The sequence below is a fragment of the Cyprinus carpio genome, chromosome B20 (genome assembly GCF_018340385.1).
Source record: "Cyprinus carpio isolate SPL01 chromosome B20, ASM1834038v1, whole genome shotgun sequence".
NCBI classification, from domain to species: Eukaryota; Metazoa; Chordata; class Actinopteri; order Cypriniformes; family Cyprinidae; genus Cyprinus; species Cyprinus carpio.
This window is the reverse complement of record NC_056616.1, coordinates 1,396,210-1,402,615: the sequence shown is the minus strand read 5'-3', so window position 1 is coordinate 1,402,615 and position 6,406 is coordinate 1,396,210. Positions and strand designations below refer to the sequence as shown.

At 34.2% G+C, this 6,406-nt stretch overlaps 1 pseudogene; it reads left to right on the top strand.

Annotated features, from left to right (window-relative positions):
* Positions 1-857: 857 nt before the first annotated feature.
* Positions 858-6,153, top strand: LOC109074913 (annotated as a pseudogene).
* The last annotated feature ends 253 nt before the right edge of the window (positions 6,154-6,406 follow it).

Below are 6,406 nucleotides of genomic sequence, written 5' to 3'. Positions count from 1 at the left end.
TTTATGGTATGCTAATGAAGTGTTTAATGTTAAATGTGATTTTTGGCACATACCAGAAATGACCATACTATCAATACAAAACAATAAAATTAAAATTAAAAATATGCACCATGAAATTTTTTACATTTTCTTTATAAAAGACAATATTTCAAAAAGCTTACATCTTGGAAAAAAGGAGGGGAAGTGTCTTGTTTTCTAAACAATACTGTTATTTGGTGCTCAGTTATTAGGGGCCAAGCACCAAAGGTGCTAAGGCACCAATTGTATCCGTTAGTGTGATTTTCTTCTTCTTCTTCTTCTGCCACAAGTCTATGGCAGCCCATAGAACCGCTTGCGGGAAAGTTGAAATTTGGCACACTGATAGAGGACAGTGAGAAAAGTCACCACAGCAAATTTGGAGTCTCTAACTCAAACTCTCTAGCACCACCACTTGTTCAAAGTTGCACTCGTGTTTATGCTAATAACTTTTGAACTGTAAGCCAGAAAATGAAAATTTGCAAGGTTTCGTTTTTTTTCGTTATTTTTAATTGTTGTTTGTTAATACTTTTTTTTACTAGTTCTTTGTATTTGGTTTGAATGTATGGTACATACACAGTCAATACATACTGTAGTGAATTTCATGCTATTTTAACTGTCTTCTATTTCAAAAGAGCTCAGTCTTTAATAGAATATTTTATTATGATTTGATGTAGTGTATTGATTTGCATTTTTTTTATTTAGTGTTATATGGGGGTTGATGTAGGTTGATGTGGTTTGAAGTGTTTTGGATACTTTAATGTGTTTGGGGAACTGGCCATTCTATACAACTGTAAACGAAGAGAATGTGTCTGTAATAAGTTGTTTGTTATTTTGGAGTAATGGCTGATTTGGGTCGCCCTCTGCTGGTGTGGTACATAAGCATTTTGATGCTCTCTTTCATCACTACAGTGAAGTTATAGAAAATTGAGAGACAAACATATCGAAGCATCATGACCAACAAATCCAAAAAGAAAGAGAGCAACTCGTGGGCTTCCTGAATACGTGAGACATTCTGGCATCACTTTACATCTTCCGACATGATTCCATGGAGGAAGTCAGTGTGATTTTTCTCTTATAAATAGTAAATAGCTTGTCTGCTAAATGATTAAATGTCTGAGCTCAGACTCATGAATCTTGTAAATGATGGAAGTCTAAAGTATTCTCGAAGAACTTGTAAGAAAATATAGAAGAGAAGAAAATATACCAGACTTTGTGTCAAATTAAGACATTATGTTAAACTTTAAAAGGCCATTTGGTTAAAATTGTTCAAATGATTTTGCCAACCCACTGAGATTCTGAACAGCCTCTGGAATCAGATGTGGTGTGGTACTTCTCAATAACTGAGAAATGTTCATTAATTATGAAATTAGTTCAGTTTAGCTACAAGTAGCCCTACAGAAGACAGTAGTGTATTCATTCAGCTCGAGTCAGTTATTATCGTATTGATGTTGCAAAATTCATCAATTGCTTTCAATTAAGCTGTAAAGCAGCTATGTAAAGCATATTTTGGCTTCTTTATATTGTTCAGGCAGAAGCATCTGAGGGTCACAATGAAGAGTTCATAAATCTTATTTTGACACAAAGTCCAGTATATTTTCTTCTAGCAAAGCATGACATGATGATTCAAAGTCTTTTTCGTGTTTGTTGAGGTGAAGATTGATTGTCTGAGAGGGAACAGATGTTTTACATCATTCTCAACTGAGAGGTAAAATAAACTCATTAAACTTTGCACATAATAATCTCTGTGTTTGTATTTAAATACTAAAATAAGTCTTTCTTAAAACAGCTGGTCAGGATTCTGTCTATTTCCTATTAGGTATTAGTGACAAAAAAGGTGAACGGACAGCAGAAAATCATTTGTAAGATGGGTGAGGGGGAACACTTTGGAGAACTGGCTCTAATACGGTAACCATGGATCTTTTATAGCTGGGATCGCTCCATCTTCAGTATTAAACGATGTACAAATCCAGCACTGAACTGGGCCTTGTTTATAAAACATTCGTCAACAAACACACTTGTGAAACTCTGTTGCTGCCCCGGAAAAACAAACTGCATCCACTGTTTACATAATGCTGGGTTCTTTGGGAAGCTGAACAAAGTTATCTTTCCCTTACAACCAAAAACACACTTCTTTGGAGACATTCTTCCTCAGCAAGTCTCGTGCAGCGCTGCCGCCGGATGAAGCTCGTTGATGGGCGCGATCTCGCTCTCGCTCTGGTCGATGTGTGTGCAGGCGGGCACGTTCTTCCGGGAGAAATGTCCATATAAGGAGTTCCACCCTCGTCTACGTCATGAAGAGCCACGATCGAAAAAACTCTCCAAAACTTGTATGAACTTTTGGCACAGAAATACTACATCTACATTCCAAATCTACATTTTCAATATAGTCTTCAACTTAGTCACTTTTAACATGTGGAGTTAATATTTATATAATATCAACAAGGGGGAAAAGCCATCAGAAAATCCTTTTGCAAAAAAAAAAAAAAAAAAGATTCACAAGCACAGAGGGTTTCTTCACTAGTTATCTGCCAGGTTATAAAGTATGACATCTGTCAGGCAGTAGAAATATTTTGTGCTACACTGACATGTTTACAGCTGGCTCATTATCAGCTGGTATTGTGCATTCTGTTCTCTGGCTGGTTTCATGTTTTAGATTGCTAAGTGTTTTTAATTTTTAGATTTAAGTGTATTTTGGTGCTGACATTGTTCTTTTTCAAAAACTTGTAGTGCTAATTTACTAGAGGATGATGTAAAGTCAGTGAAAAAGATTTGGGATCACTATCTTTTTTTTAAAGAAATTAATAGTTTTATTCAGTATGGTGAATATTCAGTTCATTAAACTGATTAAAAAAATGACAGTAAAGACATTTATAATGTTATATCTCCATTTAAAAAAAATGCTGATCCTCAAATTTTTTGTTCAAGCAAAGAATCCTCAAAAAAGACCCTATATCATGGTTTCCAGACGACTGTGATAATAATTTTAATAAATGTTTTTTGAGCATATTAGAAAAAAATCTGCATATCAGGATGATTTCTGAAAGATCATGTGACACTGAAGACTGGAGTAATGATGCTGAAAATTCAGCTTCGCATCAGAATAAATGACATTTAAAAATATATTCAAATAAAAAACAGGTATTTTAAACTGTAAAAATATTTCACAATATTACTGTTTTTATACTCTATTTTTGATCAAATAAATGTGGCCTTGGTGAATATAAGAACTTTCTTTCAAAAACATGAAAATCTGAACTGATCACGAATTTTTGAACAATAGTGTCGATACTAAAATAATCTCCATATTAAATCCAAACTATTAGACATACTGTAGGGTATACATGATGTACAGTATTAGTGTGTTATAGTGTAGTTGTTCAGTGGCATCTTTCTATGCCTGAGTTTGAATGAATCTGGGTTTTTCTAAGCATACAGCTAGGTGCCTGTCTAAACCTAAATGCAGCCTTTAAATGAGTTATAATATGAATTATAGAATATGTTGTCATTTCTGTTGAATTTTATATTATAAGTATTGCTGTCTCCAGGCCAGAAACATGTCTAAAGCTGAAAGATCTCTTCCCTGTACTGTACCAGGAGGGAAGTTGTCGTGGAGAGCCTGTCACTCTTGGAGTGGGTGGGGGGGGGGGGTAGAAACATTCTACTAGAAAAGAAAATTCTCCAGGCGATCCAATGTGACTTCATTGTCAGGTCAGTGCAGCTCCCTACCTAACCTATAATCATATCTTATTTTGCTCAAGCAGTTCTCATATTAAATTCCGGTTGGACTTTTCTGGTGTTGTTCAGGCTGCATGCTGCCTTCAAAGATTCTTGCTTCATCTATATGATCATGGAGTTTTGTCCTGGTGGGGAAATCTGGAACAAGCTGAAAAAGGCGTAAGACGTTCACAAATGAATTATTGTTGTTTGCTAAGGCAAGCATCCTTATGACAACTGCTGTTGCTGTGTTGTTGCATTGCATATAAACTAGCAGGAAAACCCTAGCAACCACAGAACAATGCATTAACAACCACTCAGGACATCTTGGAAAATGCATAACACATTAGTGTCATCTCTCTTGCATAATATGGTAGATCATTAATTAGAATCCATTTTCTGTCAGATATGTATTTCCCTAATTAGTGCTGTGTGAATGTGTGAATGTGGGCACATGTGTCGTCATGTTGCAGAAGGCGCTTCGAGGAGAATATAGCTGTGTTCATAACAGAGTGTGTGGTTGAATCCTTTGCATACCTCCATAACAAAGGGATCCTGTATCAAGACCTGAAAACAGAAAACCTCATGCTGGACTCCAAAGGATATGTGAAATTGGTAAACCAATGAAATTCCCTTTTCCCCGCTTCTCATATACATCATATGAATGCCTACAACCCGTGTACCCTCTTTTTTAATGTGATGCAGCATGCAACTGTGATGTATTTAATCAAGGATCAATTTTTCAACTTTAAACGAATAGAGCAATTACAGGCATTTACACTGATAAGCTGTTAATACAATTGTGATAATTTGTCACTGTGACAATTTAATATGCTCTTTTTTTTTCTTTTTTTTTTTTTTTTTTTTCTTTCAGGTTGATTTTGGTTTGCAAAAGAGCATTCTCGGGGTGAGAAGACATATTTATTTTGCATTACTCCTGAGTACATCCCTCCAGAGATCATTCAGAACCAGGGCCATTACATTGCTGCTAACTTCAGGTCACTTAGTTTTCTGATCTATGAGCTACTTGTGGGCAGGTAATAAAGTTTTCTCATGTAATCCACACATGTGGCAAAAATGATTTATAATTTTTTTATTATTATTATTTTCTTTTAACTTATCATATAAGTTAAATTGGGTGAAGGCTGTTGTTTTACAAACTTGAAGAATCTGTAATGTGCAGGCAGAGCAGAGGATCTAATCAAAGAAACAAAGAAAACAAATGACAAGGAACACTGGGAGGAAAGAAACACATTACTTTGAAACACTAGGGCTGTATATAAACAGGGGGTAAGAAGCTAACACGGTTAAAATCATTTATTTATAGGAGTGCAATGTCATATTGGTTATGTTAATGTATTTTTTCCTGTTGCACTGTATGCATATGTGCTGTCCATAAGGCTATAGCACTAATTTATAGTATTATCACTGTTCAATTTTTGTTTTGTCACAATTCACATTAATGCATGAAGTTTAGTAAATTTCAAATGTAATAAAATGCAGTAGCAATTATCATTTCTGAAATACTTTGAAAGTAAGTAAATAATTTTACATAAGAATATTCAACATCCTGTATTTTGCATGTGAATAGAGGAACACCCCAAAATCACGTGACCCTTGACCACAAAACCAGTCATAGTGTTAATTTTTTTCAATTGAGATTTATACATCATCTGGAATCTGAATAATTAAGCTTTCCATTGATGTATGGTTTGTTAGGAGGACATCATTTGGCCGAGGTACAACTATTTGAAAATCTGGAATCTGAGGGTGCAAAAAAATCAAAATATTGAGAAAATCGCCTTTAAAGCTGTCTAAATTAAGTGCTCAGCAATACATATTACTAATAAAAAATTACATTTTCATATATTTACGGTAGGAAATTTACAAAATATCTTCATGTAACATGATCTCTACTTAATATCCTAATGATTTTTGGCATAAAAGAAAAAATTATAATTTTGACCCTTACAATGAATTGTTGGCTATTGTTATAAATATACCCATGTGACTTAAGACTGGTTTTGTGCTCCAGGGACACATATATTAATCAAAGGAACCTGAAACGATGTGTTCCTGCAGTCCTTCGTTCAGATAGTGTTTGCATGTGCTTTTTTGTGTTTAAATGTGTTTTTCTTGTATTATTTGTCCTAAAGTCCGCCATTCTCCAGTTCAGACTCACTGAAGATCTATGCCGAGATCTTTGAGAGTGTTGAATTTCCCGTCATATATAGGGGAATGTATCAAATCTCTCATCAGTAAATTGTGTAGGTGATTTCTGATGATCTGTTATAAAGACTTTTTACATTTTATTTAAATGTCATCCCTTGATGTCATTTAGCTATTTACATTATTAATCTTCAGTTTATGTGTTGTTTACATGACAAAAAATGGAATCAAAGATGTCCGAGATCACAGGTAAGCTTTATCAATGCATATTGTGTATTATATAGTGTACACTGAATTTAAATGTATGTGTGTGTTTATTATGAGTAGTAATTTGATTATAGATGTATGAGTGTGTGTGTTTGTGTGTGTTTTTTTTTTTTTTTTTTTGTTATTAATATTTTTGCTGTAATGTGTGTTTTTGTTGTTTTGTGTGTGTTTGATCATTGAACCTTGATGTGTGTTTGATGTTTTATATTAATTATTTGTCAGGTGGTTTAACAGAATT